The sequence below is a fragment of the Panthera tigris genome, chromosome C1 (assembly GCF_018350195.1).
Source record: "Panthera tigris isolate Pti1 chromosome C1, P.tigris_Pti1_mat1.1, whole genome shotgun sequence".
Lineage (NCBI taxonomy): Eukaryota > Metazoa > Chordata > Mammalia > Carnivora > Felidae > Panthera > Panthera tigris.
The window spans coordinates 115,762,646-115,780,243 of record NC_056667.1 but is presented as its reverse complement, the minus strand read 5'-3'; the positions used below and the strand labels follow the sequence as shown (position 1 = coordinate 115,780,243).

The window sequence follows — 17,598 nt, the reverse complement described above, 5'->3', positions numbered from 1 at the left end:
TAACCCTGAACTTTCAACTTGGGCAAATGAAAAATCTAGCATCCCTAAAAGCTGTCCAGAGATTTGAGTTCATCAGTATTTATCCAACCAGCTTGGTGGAAATGATAGAAGAGAAAAATTTTAGAGCCAAGGAATTTTTTGACAAAGCCTCAGAATCTGCCCGAGAATCACAGAAGGTTGGATGGAGAAGGTACCTTACAGATCATTTCATCAACCACCCTTATTTGACTGAGAAAACCGGAGGCCACAGAAAACCGGAGACTCACTTACAGTCTTGCAGTCCTGGTTAGTGGCAGATTCAGAACTAGATCTGGGTGATCCTGACCCCATTTCAGTAGGCTTACAGCTGGCAGACAAGAACATTTGGACCCTCTTCCAGAACGTAGCCTATAGCCAGCTACTGAATACCCCTTTCTCTGAAAATTGGGCAAACAGGCTGAAATATTTTGAAAAGAAAACACTGATTTATAAAGTGGGAAGAAATTCCTGTACAGACTTGCTAACTAGAAGCAAGTCATTGGCTTCCCCAAGACGAAGGAGAGTCTTAGTCATGAGGTTAAAGTTCAAAACTGATTGTGTCTCCAGCCTGAGAGCTGACAACCTTTTTTAGAAGCAGTACACTAAAATTAGAACAGAAGAAAGCAGTTTACAGAACTTGAATTCAGGGCTATCTCACAACACTGGGAGTTATTTTGTAACTGTTTGCATTTAATGAACTATCGGGCATACAAAAAAGAATAGAAACTATGATGAATTTCTCGTGTTGCCCCACCTGACCCCATTTCTACCTCTCCCTCCTGAATTTGGCACTTACATGTTCATACCTGTTCTTGTGTTTTTCCTACATATGAACATATCCATAAGTGATACTAATACTAACATCTGTAAGTATTATTTTCATATTTTAAGTTTTATATAAATGCTATCATATTGTATATATCTTTCTGCAACTCACCCCCCCCCCTTCTCAACACTGTGTTTTTGAGATATATCTTATGGATAAATAGGATAGCTGGAGTGTTAGGTTATTTTAACTACTCTATGGTATTCTACTATATGAATGTTTTGACATTTCTCTAATCTCCTATTAATGGACATCTAGTGCGTTTGCAGGATTTTAGTTTTGTTTTATTTGCTGGGTTTTTTTTTTTTATTTTTTTTTTAACGTTTATTTTTGAGACAGAGAGAGACAGAGCATGAACAGGGGAGGGTCAGAGAGAGAGGGAGACACAGAATCTGAAACAGGCTCCAGGCTCTGAGCGGTCAGCACAGAGCCCGTCGTGGGGCTTGAACTCGTGGACCTCGAGATCATGACCTGAGCCGAACTCAGACGCTTTACCTACTGAGCCACCCAGGCGCTTCATGGGTTTTGTTTTTTTTTAACCTTGCTATATAAACATTTTTATAAACCCCTCTATTGATGCTTATATGCAAAAGTTTCTCTAGTGACATTTATGAGGTCTTACCATATGCATGTCTTCAACCTGACAAACATGTCTCAAAAATAACCAGCAGAATATGAGCGTGTCCAATACTCGCACTATGTATTTTCAGAGTTTTTAATGTTTTATGAATTTTTAAGAGTCTCAAATGGTATTTCCTTAATGGTGTTAAATTGTTTCCCTGAGTCCTCATGGGGCTGAGCGTCTTTCCACGTGTTCACTGGTGATTTGGGTCTCCTTTTCTGCCTGAACCACTTTTCAGGCGAGCTTTGTTTTTTTGTTGTTGATTTTTAGAAATTCTTCCATAGTCAGGATATAAATCTTTCATGGTTATATGCAGCCAATTTCTTCTCTCCATCTGGAATTTGATTTTTTACTTTTTTATCATGGTATCTTTTTATGAGCAGGTTTATCAATCCTTTCTTTTTGGTATACACTTACTGTTTTGTTGTTTGTTTTGTTTTGTTTTTAGAGAGAGAGAGAGCGCGAGCACAAGCCGGGAAGAGAGGCAGAGAGAGAAAGAGAGAGAATCTCCCCCTCAGTGTGGAGCCTGACGCAGGGCTCAATCCCACGACTCTGGGATCCTGACCTAAGCAGAAATCAAGAGTCAGACATTCAACTGACTGAGCCATCCAGGTGCCCCTATTGTTTGTTCTTCTAAAAACAAATCTGTCCCCATTCTAAGGTCTTAAAGATATTCTCCTTTGGTTTCCTCTAGTTTTTTTTAAGTGTGGGTGGGGTTTTTTGTTTGGTTGGTTGGTTTTACAACCTTCAGGCCTTTTACACACGTAGAATTTACTTTGTGTTTTTTGGATATGTTTTTGTTTTTAAGTAAACTCCACACCCAATGTAGGGTTTGAACTCATAACCCTGAGATCAAGCTTCACATGCTCTATCAACTGAGCCGGCCAGGCAACCCCTTCACATAGAATTTACTTTTATATCTGGTGTGAGGTAGGAAACTAATTTTATTTTTTCCCAAATTGACAACCAATTGTTTTGAAACCTTTTATCGACAATGCTATCCTTTTCCCAAAGGTGAGTAACGCTACGTTTGATACACATTCTGGATTCTCTTTTCGTTCTGTTAGGTTATTCTTTCATCCCTGTGCCTTAATGCACATCTTAATTACTATACCTTGTTGCTAAGTTACATCGTCTGGAAAATAAACCCCCACCGTCAAGTAAACACAGTGGCAGCTACCAGTATTTGAGCCATCTCTCTGGAACCCTCCCCCCCCCCCCAAAGAGGATGCATACTGCAAGAAGGAAAACCCAGAAAGAGGCAGTGGGGTAGTGGGGCCTGCCACTGGGTAGTGAGTGGCGAAGTTGGAACCCTGAACTGGAGATTGATATCCTGTACCAAGAGACCATGCTCTGTGGAGACCTGTGGGGCCCTTCAGAGAACTCACACAGTGCGCACTTCAATGGCACACATAGCAAAACCAGAACGATACAGAGATTAGCACGGCCCCTGCACAAGTATGACACACACATGTCACAGAGCTCACACGTGCGTCCCATGACAGATCCGCACTTTGGATAACTGCCCACAGAAGGCCTTGTGGTCGGTCAGCGTTACTAAGTACAGCAACAGCAACCGACAGAGAATTCCAGTTGCTCCTAGTGAAGTAAAAAGACATTTGTTGTGAAAATTAAGTAGAAAACAATTCCATTTATAATAGCATCAAGAATAAAATACTTAAGGGGAGCCTGGCTGGCTCAGTCTGTTGAGCATCCGACTTTGGCTCAGGTCATGATCTTGCAGTTGACGAGTTCGAGCCCCGCGTCGGGCTCTGTGCTGACAGCTCAGAGCCTGGACCCTGCTTCGGATTCTGTGTCTCCCTCTCTCTCTGCCCTCCCCCACTCATGCTCTGTCTCTCTCTGTCTCAAAACTAAAGATAAACATTAAAAAAATAAAATACTTAAGAACTGATTTAACAAAAGAAGTAGATTTGTATACTGAACATTGTTTTGGTATTTTTAAGTTTCTTTTACTTATTTTGAGAGAGAGAAAGAACATGGGAGGGGCAGAGAGACAGAGGGAGAAAGAATCCCAAGCAGGCTCCACACTGACAGAGGGAACTCCGAATACTGAACGTTGTTGAAAGAAATTAAGGAAAACCTGGGGCCCCTGGGTAGATGAGTCAGTTAAGTGACTCTTGATTTCAGCTCAAGTCATGATCTCGCTGTTGTGGGATCAAGCCCCACATCGGGTTCTGCGCTGACAGCATGGAGCCTGCTTGGGATTCTCTCCCTCTATCTCAAAAATAAATAAACTTAAAAAAAAAAAAAAAAGGACTCTAAGTAGGTTGAAAACCTACATGTAAGATCTAAACTATAAAACCCTACAAGGAGGAGCACCTGGGGGGATCAGTTGGTTGAGCATCCAACTCTTGATTTCAGCTCAGGTCGTGATCCTGGGGTTGTGAGATCGAGCCCTGCGTTGGGCTCCATGCTGAGCATTGATCCTTGAGATTCTCTCTCTCCCTCCCTCTGTCCCTCTCCCCCACTTGTGCTCTCTCTCTCTCTCTCTCTAAACAAAAACAAAAACTCTCCAAGGAAAGCACAAGAATAAATCTTTTTTTTTTTAATGTTTATTTGTGTTCGAGAGAGAGAGAGAGAGAGAGAGCGTGGGGGGGGGGGGGGGGGGGATGCACAGAGGTTCCGAAGCAGACTCTATGTTGATAGCAGAGAGCCCTATGAGGGGTCGAACTCATGAACCGTGAGATCATGACCTGAGACAAGTCAAGAGTCAGATGCTTAACCGACTGAGCCACCCAGGTGCCCCAAGAATAAATCTTAATTTGCTTTTCCTCAGATTAAGCAATGGTTTATTGGATATGACACCAAAAACAGGCAAGAAAAGGAAAAACAGATAAATTGAATTACATTAAAATGTTAAACTTTTGTGCTTCATAGGACACTAGAAAGGAAAAAAAAAAAGGTAACCCAGAGAATGGTAAACAAATATTCGCAAATCATAGGTCTGATAAATGTCTAGTATCCAGAATATGTAAGGAACTCTTATAATTCAATAATAAAAAGACAAGTAACCTAATTTAAAAATGGGCAAATGATCTGAATAGACATTTCTCCAAAGAAATGTGCAAATGGCCAATGAGCCCAGGAAAAGATAATAGTCGTTAGGGAAATGCAAATGAAAACCATATTGAGATACTACACTCACTAGAATGGCTGTAATTTCAAAACAAAACAAAGCAACAGACAATACCAAGAACTGGTAAGGATGTGGAGAATTGGAACCCCTGGGCATGTAAAATGATGCAATTGCTTTGAATAGCGCTCAGCATGGCAGTTTCTCAAAAGTTAAACAGAGAGTCGGCATATGATCCAGCAGTTCTAGCCCTATGTATATACACAAGAGAATGTTAAGCATTTATCTACACAAAATATTGTACACTAAGGTTTGTAGCAGCGGTATGCATAGTAGCTAAGGAGCGGAAACACCCCAGCTAATGAATAGACAAGTAAGATGTGATGTATCATTACAATGGAATATTATTGAGCCATGAATAGAAAACTGTGAAAACATTATGCTAACTGAAAATAGGCAGAAATAAAAGGCCACATGTTGTATGATTTCCTTTCTATGTAATGTCCAGAAAACGGTAGATTACTGGTTGCCTAGGGCTAGGGTAGAGGGAGGGTTGGGGGACTGGAGGCATTCCTTTGGGGCATGATGAAAATGTTCTGGAATGAGGGGTGATGGTTGCAACCTTGTGAATATACCAAAAACTACTGAATTGCACACTTTAAAACGGAGAGTTAATGACCTGTGAATTATAACTCAATAAAGAAAGAAATTACCTCAAAAAAGATGTTTGCATCTTTTTACCCTCTATTTTCCATCTCCAATACCCAAAGAGCTAGAACCAAAAGTGGGACAAGGAGGAGAAAGTCAATTAGCAGACCATGCTTCACACAAGGTCCCAGTAGCCTACTCTATGAAGAGGAAGGTTGCTTTGAATTAGATATGAAAAATAAAAGAGTTAAACCAGACTGGGTTGTTTCACTGACCAAAAGTGATGGAAATATAATGATAGGTGCCTCAAACATCATTTAGGCACGAGAGGGAAGGCTTATCAGGGCACAGCGGAAGGTGGGGATGACGCAAGAAATAAAATCATTTCACGTAATTCGTGTGTGAAACTTCTCCATAAACTAGTTACACTAACGCGTGTAGAATTCCTTGTGTGTAAGCAACACTAAATAAACGAAAGTTATAACTGCTCTTCTTGTTTGGAGAGATGGAATGAGCGCACCAAAAGAATGAGAGGTCAAAGAGCAAGCCACACCTAGATACCATTGCTTACAAAAAGAAACCAGGGACTCTTGGAGAAATGGCTGGTTCCAGGTTTGGAGCTGGGAACCTACAAGGCACGCTTGGGAATACTTATATTGAAAAAAAGCAAAGAAGCCTTCAAAGACGGGGTTACGTCAGAGGGACCCAGGAGCAAACTGAAAGGGGCCCCCACCACCCGAAGTTGAGATGATTGCCATTAATCCATTATTAGAAAATTGTTAATTAAAGGGAAAGAATTAAGCATTTACCCTGCCTTCCCAGTAAGAAATGTATCTCTGGGTAATGAACGTTCCCACGTTCCCACGTGATGAGGGAAAGCTCTTTGGAGAACAATGCCACCTAATTAATTTAGAGCAAATGAAGTTTACGTTTTGTCAGCTTTTATGAAATGGTTAATTCACACAATTATCAGCAGATACCAAAACTATTAGTTTAAAAAGTCTGATGGAAAACTTTGTATTTGCATGGTGTCAAACTATGATCCCATCCTACACATAATTGTCCAATGGACACTATTACCACCCTTTGCACAAGAATCGTTGTCAGTAAAAAGGGGCAACAACCACACACCAATGTGGTATGTAATATGTAGCAAACAGCATGACCTATGAAACAATTCTTGTCAAAATATTTAAAATCAAGCCCAATCAAGATTTCAATCTAACTTCCAATTTACAGGGGGAAAGGACCAAGATAGATATTATCAAGAGGAAACAATCAGATGAACCTAGAAGTTGAGAAATTCTGTAAGATAACTGTCCTGACCTCTTCAACAAGTCATAGTCCTGCAACTGCTGATCTTGGGGTCATGAGTTTGAGCCCCACGTTGAGTATAGAGATTACTTAAATAAATAAACTTTAAAAATAATAATAAAAAAAATCAAACAACTCTAGAAGCCATATCAGGAATATTACAGTATTCTGAATATGGACCAAGCAGTATATTTTTTTTAATTTTTTAAATATTTATTTTTGAGAGAGAGAGCACAACAGGGGAGGGGCAGAGAGAGAGAGGGAGGGAGAGAATCCTGAGCAGGTTCCACACTATCAGCACAGAGCCTGATGTGGGGCTTGGACCCAGGAACCGTGAGATCATGATCCGAGCCAAAATCAAAGTCAGAGGCTTAACTGACAGAGCGATCCAGGCACCCCGTGCAGTGTAGTTTTTTAATTCTTTAAAAATATTTTTTTTTCTTAACATTTATTCATTTTTGAAAGACAGAGAGAGACAGAGCGCAAATGGGGGAGGGCTAGAGACAGAGGGAGACACAGAATCCAAAGCAGGGTCCAGGCTCTGAGCTGTCAGCACAGAGCCCGATGCAGGGCTTGAACTCACGGACCGCAAGATCATGACCTGAGCCGAAGTCGGCCACTTAACCAACTGAGCCACCCAGGCATCCCTTTAATTCTTGTTAAATGTGTTAAGTGGAACAATTTTATTATGGTTGTATAGTAAAGATCTTTATTTTTTGGAGATGCTTGCTAGACTATTTAAAGAAATTATACCTGTAACTTACTTAAAGTATTTCAACAACAACAAAAAGAGATGAAGCATGGTGTCCAAACGTTACCTGTGAAATCTTAAGTGTTAGTTTCATGAGTGTTCATTATACTCTTCTTTTCTATGTGCTTGAAAATTTTCATAATAAAAATTTTTTAAGGAAAATAAAAATAGGGACCTGAAACAACTATAAAACCTCTCTCGGAGGCCATCTTTAATTCTTCAGTCCTCCCCAACAGTTAACCTTAAATTTTGTATCATCTGCTCTGTTCTTTTTCCTGTGATCTAAACACTTAGTACATTATGCTAATTGATTCAAAATGTGATTACTATGCTTGTACAAATAATACATTAAGAAGTAAAAAGGGGGCACCTGGGTGGCTCAGTCGGTTGAGCGTCCGACTTCAGCTCAGGTCATGATCTCGCAGCTCATGAGTTCGAGCCCCGCGTCGGGCTCTATGCTGACAGCTCAGAGCCCAGAGACTGTTTCGGATTCGTCTCCCTCTCTCTCTGTCCCAACTCACTCGCATTCTGTCTCTGTCTCTCTCAAAAATAAATAAACATTAAAAAATTAAAAAAAAAAAAGAAGTAAAAAGGTATAACTGTGTGTTAGGAAGCAAAACATCACGACTTCTTATTTCATTGACTTAAAATTTTTTAGTGTTCTATTAGGTTTCCCCTATCAGTTCTTTTTTAAATTTTTATAACTCATTGAATTTTTATAACATGATACAGTTTTAAGACTCAAATAATGCAGAAACATAAGTCCCTTGTCTACCCTCTATCACTTAAGAATGAGTAGAAAACAAAGTTAAGAACAAAAATGATGAGAAAATGAATAAAACCAAAATTGGCTCTTCAAAAAGACTAAGACTTTTGTCAAGATATTAAAAAAAAAAAGACAAGGAAAAAAGCAAGTAGACAAAAACAAAATGGGAAAGGAGAAATAACTGAAGATAAAAATGAGATGTAAATTATTAAATAATTTGGGGCACGAGGGTGGCTGGTTAGTTAAGCATCTAACTCTTGACACCAGCTCAGGCCATGATCTCTCAGTTCGTGGGATTGAGCTCCATGTGGGGCTTTGCACTGACAGCATGGGGCCTGCTTGGGATTCTCTCTCTGCCCTTCCCCTGCGTGCACTTAATGTTTTTATTTGTTTTTGAGAGAAAGAGAGTGCACAAGCAGGGCAGGGGCAGAGAGAGATGGGACAGATGATCTGAAGCAGGCTCTGTGCTGACAGCCTAGAGCTCGATGTGGAGCTCGAACTCACAAACTGCACACTAGATCATGACTTGAGCCAAAGTCAGACACGTAACCGACTGAGCCACCCAGGCACCCCTCAAAATAAATACTTTTTAAAAGTTTTTTTTTTTTTTAACATTTATTTATTTTTGAGACAGAGAGAGACAGAGCATGAACGGGGGAGGGTCAGAGAGAGAGGGAGACACAGAATCTGAAACAGGCTCCAGGCTCTGAGCAGTCAGCACAGAGCCCGACGCGGGGCTCGAACCCACGGACAGTGAGATCATGACCTGAGCCAAAGTCGGACGCTTAACTGACTAAGCCACCCAGGCGCCCCTAAAAGTTTAAATTATACAATAATTTTATAACAAATATACCCCAATATTTTAAAACCCACAAAAAATGAATAAATTTCTAGAAAAATAAAAAAGTTCTAAGGTTGATGAAAGTAGAAAGAGAAAATCGGAATAGACCAATAAACATTAAAGAAAATGAAACTGCAACTAAACACTTCTTCCAAAAAAGCACTTGCCCAAACAGTTTTATAAGGGAGTTTTACTAAATTGTCAAGGGATAGTTAACTCTTATATATTATTTGTTTTAGAAAACAGAGAATAAGCAAAGTTTGCCAAGTTCATTTTCTTAGGCTAGTATAACTCTGAATCCAAAAACTGAATAGCGACATTATTAAAAATGTCAAGGGGCACCTGGGTGGCTCGGTTGGTTAAGCATCTGACTTCAGCTCGGGTCATGACATCACGTTCCTGAGTTCAAGCCCCACATCAGACTCTGTGCTGGAAGCTCAGAGCCTAGAGCCTGTTTTGGATTCTGTCTTTCCCTATCTCTGTGCCCCTCCCCTGCTCACTCTCTATCTCTATCTCAAAAATAAATAAACCTTAAAAAAAAATTTTAATGTCAATTTGCTGTCATATCTGAACACATATTTGAACATCCAATATAAAATATTAGCTACTGGAATTCAACACTTAATTTTAAAAAGTAGAGGGGCGCCTGGGTGGCTCAGTCGGTTAAGCGGCCGACTTAGGCTCAGGTCATGATCTCGTGGTCTGTGAGTTCGAGCCCCGCGTTGGGCTCTGTGTTGACAGCTCAGAGCCTGGAGCCTGTTTCAGATTCTGTGTCTCCTTCTCTCTCTCTCTGACCCTCCCCCATTCATGCTCTGTCTCTCTCTGTCTCAAAAATTAATAAACGTTAAAAAAAAAAACTTAAAAAAAAAAAGTAGAAACTCGGGGCGCCTGAGTGGCTCAGTTAAGCATCCAACTTCGGCTCAGGTCATGATCTCACAGCTCGTGAGTTCAAGCCCCACGTTGGGCTCTGTGTTGACAGCTCAGAGCTTGAAGCCTGCTTCGGATTGTGTCTCCCTCTCTCTCTTCCCCTCCCCCACTCATGCTCTGTTTCCCTCTGTCTCAAAAATAAATAAACATTAAAAAAAAAAAAAAAAGAAGAAGAAGAAGAAGAAATGCATTTTAGGAGCACCTGGGTGGCTCAGTTGGTTGAGCATCTGACTTCAGCTCAGGTCATGCTCACGGTTTGTGAGCTCAAGCCCTGCTTTGGGCTCTGTGCTGACAGCTCAGAGCCTGGAGCCTGCTTCGGATTCTGTGTCTCCCTCTCTCTCTGCCCCTCCCCTGCTTGTGTTCTGTCTCTCAAGAATAAATAAATGTTAAAAAAGTAAAAGAAAAGAAATGCATTTTATATCCTAATCCAGCACACAAGTGCATGCACACATACACCATACATTTAATCAAAGGCGCGGGTTTTTTTGAAACAAGGTATCTTACTATGTTTAATGCTCTCTGACATTTTTCTATCATAATTCCTTTTTTTTTTCTTTGAAAAGTGATCATGATGCATGCTGACTGGCAGGATAGAAATCAAACTCAAGCCAGTAGGAAGCAACAGCCGACTTCATTGAAGACATAGAGAGAATGTGTAAATACAGACAGAGTGTCCAGGAAAGGAAAGAAGAAGGAGTCTCATCTCATCTTTGCTTGGGGTCTGGGGTTTTTACTGAGGATTGTGGTTCGGTGCCCGTGATGTGTCTTCTCAGGCATCCAGGTACAAAGTTAAGTGTGCTGGTGTCCCTCTGTCACTTATGCCCTGGAGCCAGAGGTCTTGGTCAATCAGTGTGAAACAGGGTGATATCAAAAAAAAACCCCACCAGATGCCGAATAGAAGCGAGGCAAGATTTTATTCACGGCCGGGCCAAACCTGATCTCCTGATGTTAAGGAGAAAAGTGCAGAGAATGGCCCCAAACAAAGGCAACAGTGGGCTTATATGGATTTTAGCAAGTCAGAATACATCATTTTTTGGTTAACCAATTACAATCTACAGCATTTCATGGTAGCCAATTATATTGTGACACACAGATGTTAGTTTTGCCGGGAACCCATAAATTTTAAAGGCCTTTGTCCTAAGAGGGTTTAAAATGACCAATCATAGTTAGATACCTGAGATGCTGTAGGGCAGTGAGTACACGACTTTTTACATGTTGGTCTTGCCTAGGCCAGATCTTGGTAGAGGGGGTGGGGGAGCGTTTTGCATCCTAAGTTATCTATTTAGCAAGCAGGCGAGGTCACAGAAGTGAGATAGGGCGGTTAGCAATTTCTGATAACCCTAATAGGGAACTACATAAGCCTTTTATCTCAACTATTCATGAAAGGTGAGTTTAAGCCGAACTTATATACAATAAGCTTTCTGATATCTTACAAGTTGACCTATTACACAGTGGTCTGGGAAAATGTTCATGACAACCCCACCTGGTCACTCCTTAGATGCCATTGGGCTGGAAAACTCCAAAGACATCATTAACTCCTTGACCTTTCCAAGGAGGACATACTGTAAGGTGTGTGTAGAGTGGGGGTAGGGGTCTTGGCAAGAATAGAAGAGGAAAAGGAGCAAAAAAGGCAGTTCTTCATGGGGTCCCTTCAGTTTCCCTATCTCAGTCACAATTCACTAAATTAATTTTGCAACCCTTTGGTGGGTTGGAACTCAATGTTTGAAAAATACTGATTTAAACAAGTTATTTTGGGGAAGAGTAAAGCTGTAGAGAAGGTAAATTTCAGAGGTGAGAATAGTTATCAGAGAAATGTGGATACTAATCAGCAGAACTTTAAAAAGTAGATATAAATCACCAATTAAAACGGGGGTGGGGGGGTGGAGGGGGGAGATAAAGAGCACGTTAATAAAATCCGGAGGATGAAAAGGAAACAGACTGAATTCTCCCAAAGAAAGACAAAAAGTCAAATTGCGTTAAAAACCAAACCTAGCTATATGCTGATAACGAGTAAGGATAAAACAAGGCAATAAATGTTGAAATTAAAGGGACAAAGAGGCACCAAGAAACTACAAGCAAATAAAGCAAAATTAGTAAAAATTAAGGTAAAAAAACATCAACCTAAAGAGAGGGGTGTTATGTAATGATAAAAGGCACAATTAATGAAGGCAATCTAATAGTAATAAACCTGTACACACTACACAACTTAAAGAGTCGAAAACTAAAAATATTTTTAGTTTTAAAAATTTAAAAACTAAAAATATGCCTGGGGTATCCAAGTGGCTCAGTCATTTGAGAGTCCCACTCTTAATTCAGCTCAGGTCAAGATCCCAGGGTGGGGGGATTAAGCCCCATGTTGGATGCTGCACTGAGTGTGGAGCCTGCTTAATATTCTCTGTTTCTCCCTATGCCCCTCACCCCACTTGCACTCAATGTCTCTCTCAAATAAATAAATAAAACTAAAGATATGCCTAATAGATAAAAATTAGTGAACCATGTAGAGAAAGTAGATAATACAATTTATATACAATTTAACAGAAGTATGGAGAAATGTCCCTCATGTAGAAAAAATCATATGTCCATGGAGCATTTCCAAAAATTGATCATGTCTTTGGCAAAAAAAAAAGTATAATAATAGTAACAAATTTTAAAAGGCAGCAGCCTTATTTTTCTGATGATAATCCAACATGGTAAAAATAATACATAAACAGAAAATCTAGGGGCGCCTGGGTGGCTCAGTCGGTTAAGCTTCTGACTTCAGCTCAGGTCATGATCTCACGGTTTGTGGGTTTGAGCCCCGGGATCGGTTCTATGCTGACAGCTCAGAGCCTGGAGCCTGCTTTGGATTCTGTGTCTTCCTCTCTTTCTGCCCCTCCCCCACTCATGCTCTGTTTCTCTCTCAAAAATAATTAAAAAACATTAAAAAAAAAAACAGAAAATCTTAACTACTTGGAAATTAAGACATACACTCCCCAATAATTATTAGATCAAAGGACATGAAGGGGATCAGCCTTGTCACTCCAAAATATGCCCCTTTGGCATAAGGATTGTTTTGAATTGAAGGCAAATAGCTTCCTGCCCTCCATCCTTCGGTCAGAGAGCAGGGTGTAAGTTTCCCTTTGGGAGGGTAACACAAATTTCCATTTGTAAGGGTGTCTCCCTCTCCTATGGGGGGAAGAGAACTACTCCTAAGAGGCAACTCTTTTTTTTTTTTTTAATTTTTTTTTTTAACGTTTATTTATTTTTGAGACAGAGAGAGACAGAGCATGAACGGGGGAGGGTCAGAGAGAGAGGGAGACACAGAATCTGAAACAGGCTCCAGGCTCTGAGCTGTCAGCACAGAGCCCGACGAGGGGCTCGAACTCACGGACCGCGATATCATGACCTGAGCCAAAGCCGGCTGCTTAACCGACTGAGCCACCCAGGCGCCCCATGAGGCAACTCTTATCATCTGAGATGACTCTTATTTGCATAACAAACCTTACTAATCAACCTTTATTTACCACACATTGTCTAGTCACTTCCCTATAACTTACCCTCAGAAGCCCTAAACCACTTTTTCTTGGTTTAGCCTCTTCTCCACACTTTATCACCTTTTGTAAAGATGATATATAAGGTCCAAATTATAACTGCCTCCTTTGTTGGAGAAGTGGATAAAGTATACCAAAGATGGCTGATTGGACTAAAACAAACTCTGGTCTCTAGCTTAGAGACCCCTCCTCCGGGTTCTTCTTCCTTTGTTTGCTGCCACATGAAAACCACCCCCCCCCACACACACACACACAAATATGGAGGCTGATAACTATAAATTACCCTTCCTGCTCGCATTCAGGGCTCAGATCTTTGGAGAAACGGTCTCCTCTGAGGCCACCGGTGTTAAATAAATCTTCAATCCACCAAGGTCTCTGAGTACCACTTGGTTTTTCCACCAGTGTTCCAGCCTGATTCCGTAGCACCTTGAGTCATGTTTCCTTGTGGACTTCTGTGTGTAGGTATGTAATTAAATCTGTTCCCCCCCCCCATATTAATCTGTTTTTTTTTTAATGTTTTTTAATTTATTTTTGAGACAGAGACAGAGCATGAACAGCAGAGGGGCTGAGAGAGAGGGAGACACAGAATCCAAAGCTGGCTCCAGGTTCTGAGCTGTCAGCACAGACCCCGACGCGGGGCTCGAACTCACGGACTGTGAGATCATGACCTGAGCTGAAGTCGGACGCTTAACCGACTGAGCCACCCAGGCGCCCAATCTGTCTTTTATCAGTTTGGTTTTTTTATTTTTTTTAATCCTTATTTATTTTTGAGACGGAGAGAGACAGAGCATGAACGGGGGAGGGTCAGAGAGAGGGAGACACAGAATCTGAAACAGGCTCCAGGCTCTGAGCTGTCAGCACAGAGCCCGACGCGGGGCTCGAACTCACGGACTGAGAGATCACGACCTCAGCCGAAGTCGGCCGCTTAACCGACTGAGCCACCCAGGCGCCCCTGTCTTTTATCAGTTTGATTTACTGGCCCCACCTACTGAACCTAAGAGGTTAGAGGAAGAGTTTTTTTCCCTCCTCTACAATGTATCAACTGTGAAATTATAAATTACATTGTAAGTAATATGCAAGGAGAATACCTTTATCAAAACTTGTAGGACGCACCAAAAGTGGATTGGAGTAGGGATGCCTTGGTGGCTCAGTTGGTTAAGCATCCAACTGCAGCTCAGGTCATGATCTCATGGCTCATGAGTTCAAGCCCCACATCAGGCTCTAAGTTAAATTTATTTCATTGCTAAAGAAAATGACAAAGAAGAAAAATCACATGGAAAATAACTATCATGATAGGGGGAAAAAAATCTGTTATAAAATGGCCAATCAGTACTGATAGGGAAATTCCAGTCCTTGCCTGAAGACTCCCCTTCCGGGTTCTTCTTCCCACCCTGCTTTCCACTAGTCCCAAATTACTACTAAAATGAGGAATGCGGAAGTAACAGATTATAAATTGTCCCCTCTGTTGATGCTTTGGGCTCAGACCTCTGGAAATTGATCTTCTCTGAGCCCACCATTGTAAACTAAACCTCCTGCCTTCCAAGATCTCCAAGTGCCGCTTGGTTCTTCCACCGGGTGATCCAGACCACCTTCCATAACAATCATATTAAGAAAAAAAAAGAAGGAAAAAGAAGGAGGAAAGGATTAATAAATAATAGGCTGAGAATAGAGCAGAAAACAAACCAAAGAAGGAAAAGGAGGAGAAAGAGGAGGAGGAGAAGGAGGAAATCAGTGATCAATAAATCTAAGCTACAACTATGAAAAGACCAATAAAATAGGTTAACTTTTTATGAGCCCAATTAAGGGGGAAAAAAAAAGAGCACATGTAAAAATAAGCAAGAACAGGAATGAGGAAGGAGACATAACCACAGAGATTGTGTGACTAGAGTGGTGTGAATTAGAAAAAAAAAAAAAAAAAACTGCAGGAAATGGGGTCCTAGAGACAGGTGAGGGTCCTACCACCTGGGGCCTTATAAGCCATAGTACCGTCCTTGCCTTTTACTCTGAATGAAATAGGAAGCCATTAGAGGATTTTGAACCAAAAAGTGTTATGCCCTGACTCAGGACCACTTTGTTTTCTGTACTGAGACTAGACTAACTATAGGTGGAGTAGGGGTCGAACTGGATGCAGTTGCTGGGATCCAGACGAGCGATGATTGTTGCAACAACGGGCAGAGTGAGAACGAGTCCTTTTTTGTTTTTACTTTAAAAAAAGAAACTCTATGCCCAACATGAGGCTCAAACTCACAACCTGGAAATCAAGAGTAGCGTGCCCTACCAACGAGTGCTCTACCAAAGCGCCAGCACTAATCCTTTTTTTTTTTTATTACATGAATACACTATGTAATATGGGTGGCTCAGTCAGTTAAGTGTCCGACTTTGGCTCAGGTCATGATCTCACAGTTCATGACTTTGAGCCCCACATCAGGCTCTCTGCTCTCAGCTCAGAGCCCACTTCAGATTCTCTGTCCCCTCCCGTGCTCTCTCTCTCTCCCTCTCTCTCAAAAATAAATATAAAAAAAAAAAACAAAAAACAGGAAAACCTATGGAAATAGAGGTCAGAATTGTAGTTCCCTTTGGGAAGGTTAATATGTAATAAAGAACTAACCTTACCTAAGGAGAGATCTGGCCTTGGCCCTTAGCTCCTGGGAGGTGATCTCTAAACTCTTAGAATGTCCTGCCTAGTAAAAGCATATTTGTTTATCTTGGGGGAGCCTTGGGCTAAGCCATACTGGCATACTCTAACGATGTGATTTATGCTGGGGGCTTTTGGCTGTGCAATATCAGATTGACCTTGGGAGGGACTGGAGGCTAAGGTCAGCCATGCAGGTGGTCAGTCAGTCATAACAACATGACCAATCCCCTATACAAACTCTCTGGACACCAAGGCTCAGGTAAGATTCTCTGGTTCGTGAAACTCAGTGTGTAGTGTTGCCCATTGTCCCTGGGAGAAGTTAGCACTGCCCGTGACTCTTTAGGGAGAAGACAGCTGGAACTTGCCATACATGGAACTCTCCTGGACTCTGCCCCATGTCCCTCTCCCTTTGGCTGATTGTAATCCGTGTCTGTTGGCTGTAGTAAACCGTACCCACGAATATAACACCTTTCAGTGATTTCTGTGAGTCCTCCTAGTGATTTATTGAAACTGAGGGTTGTCTTAAGGACCTCCAAACTTGCAACTAGTGTCAGATGTGAGGGTGGTCTTGATTCCCCAACGCTGCAGTGAATGACTGGGATGGAACACTGCACTGCCTTCTGGAGTGCTAGAAATGTTCTGTAGTTTGATCTGGGGAATGGTGTCTTTGTCTTTGTCTTTGTCTTTGTCTTTGTCTTTTTTTTTGACAGAGCACAAATAGGGGAAGGGCAGAGAGAGAGGGAAACAAAGAATCACAGGCAGGCTCCATGACGTCAGCTCAGAGCCTGATGGGGGGCTCGAACTCATGAATAGCAAGATCATGACCTGAGCCAAGATCAAGAGCCAGATGCTTAACCGACTGAGCCACCCAGGTGCCCCTACAGCAATTCTTAAGTTACCCCCTTGCCACCAAAAAATTCAACAACCTAGGATGGTTTGGAGTCCTTGAAGCTGAGTGTTGTGGGTGAATTGTGTCCTCCGAAAAGGTATGTTGAAGTCCTAATCCCTAGTACCTGTGAATGTGTGATCCTCTTTGGAAACAGGGGTTTTTTCAGATGTAATTAAGATGAAGTCAGCCTGGATTAGGGTGGGCCCTAACCCAATGACAGTATCTTTTTAAGAAGAGAGAAATTTGGAAGAGAAAGAATAAGACATAAAGATGAAATCAGAAATAGACGTCATGCTGCCATAAACCAAGAAATGTCCCGGGGCTCTCAGAGGTTGGAAAAGGCAAAGAAGGGTCTTCCCCTACAGTCATCAGAGAGAGAGCATGGTCCTGCTGACACCTTGATCTTGGACATCCAGACTCCAGAACCGTAAAAATAGATGTCTGTTCTTTAAGACACCCGGGGTGGAGGGGGGGGGGGGGTGGTGCGCCTGGGTGGCTCAATAGGTGGAGCGTCCAACTCTTGATTTTGGCTCAGGTCACGATCTCATGGTTTGTAGAATCAAGCACTGTGTCCGCTCCCTGCTGAATGTGGAGCCTGCTTGGGATTCTTTCTCCCTCTCTCTCTCTCTCTCTGCCCTTCCCCTGCTCGTGCTCTCTCTCTCTCTCTCTCTCTCTCTCTCTGCCCTTCCCCTGCTCGTGCTCTCTCTCTCTCTCTCTCTCTGTCCTTCCCCTGCTCA

General features: G+C 41.7%; 1 non-coding gene across 1 annotated transcript; it reads left to right on the top strand.

Moving 5' to 3' along the window:
- The first annotated feature begins 2,857 nt into the window (after positions 1-2,857).
- On the top strand, positions 2,858-2,961 carry LOC122241706. Its single transcript, XR_006221938.1, has one exon. It is a non-coding gene; the product is annotated as a U6 spliceosomal RNA (small nuclear RNA).
- Positions 2,962-17,598: the final 14,637 nt, after the last annotated feature.